We start from the raw sequence: 1,104 nt of genomic DNA on the forward strand, positions 1-1,104 counted from the left end.
TTTGCCATCTTAAAATTAAGCAGAAGCAGATTTTATAGTTTCTCTTCTATTTGTGACCTTTGGCTATTTTCAACTAGTATGACTAGAAGCAAATGAATAAGTTGTCTCTTCAGAGTGGCAAGAACAGGGAAGCCATGGGGTTCTTTGCTATATAGTATTTTGGAGTAGAAATATAGTAGACTCTGAAGAGAGAAAATATACCACTCCACCACTCACTAGCTATATGCTTTTGGAAAAGCCATGGATTTCTCTGAATTTCCATCTACTTATTTATAATTTTTAGTTTTATATTTAAAATACTAAGATAAAACACTATGCATAACACATGTAGATAGATATCTACTGAATAACATTTGTCTTTTCTACCAGGAAAGCTGTTCTTTTTTTCTTTTTTCTTTTTTCAATAAAAATGTAGAAATATTTTAATTACATATTACAGTGAATCAATACGAAGTCAAAATTCACAATTACACATTCCTAAAAATTCCAAACATCTTCCTCAGAATAACGGTGCAACATTTAGATGTCCAATGTATGTAGTTTTTCCTCAGTGTGCTACAGTTTAGAGGTTCTACTCGAATATCCCCCAAGTCAAGTGCAGAATCTGTCTCTTCATCAATTTCTCCAATGACAGCAACATTGTCACCACTCACAATGTACAGCCCCAGTACCACTTGCTCTACTCCCTGTGAAGAGCTGAATCCTCGTTCATGGCTTTCATCTAAAATCAAATTAATAGTCTGGGCAAAACCTTTCAGTGTTCCCACAATCATCTCCCATCAGAAGTAATATCAGCAACAGTTCGGTTGATGTAGTTCTCTAAGGCGGACGTCATGCTACTCGGCCCGGAGGTTCCAAGCAACCATGCAGTGCAGGTGACGAATAAAGCTAAAAGGGTCCACCAGAAACAAGCTGTAGCTCCCTTGTTTTTCTATTTTATCACAAGATTTTAATTACTGAAGATCAATATACTGAATTCAGTTCTTCTGATTTTCTTTTCTTTTTAGATTGTCATGGTATTAGTGTATATTGGGCCATTCAGACTCCAGTAGAGTCATTTCTCCATGGGAACAAGCAAGGTAGTCAAATGATGAATCAGCTATG

At 36.0% G+C, this 1,104-nt stretch overlaps 1 pseudogene; it reads right to left on the reverse strand.

Moving 5' to 3' along the window:
* Positions 1-467: 467 nt before the first annotated feature.
* On the reverse strand, positions 468-835 carry LOC124992764 (U6 snRNA-associated Sm-like protein LSm8; annotated as a pseudogene).
* Positions 836-1,104: the final 269 nt, after the last annotated feature.

Source organism: Sciurus carolinensis, chromosome 1 (assembly GCF_902686445.1).
Source record: "Sciurus carolinensis chromosome 1, mSciCar1.2, whole genome shotgun sequence".
NCBI classification, from domain to species: Eukaryota; Metazoa; Chordata; class Mammalia; order Rodentia; family Sciuridae; genus Sciurus; species Sciurus carolinensis.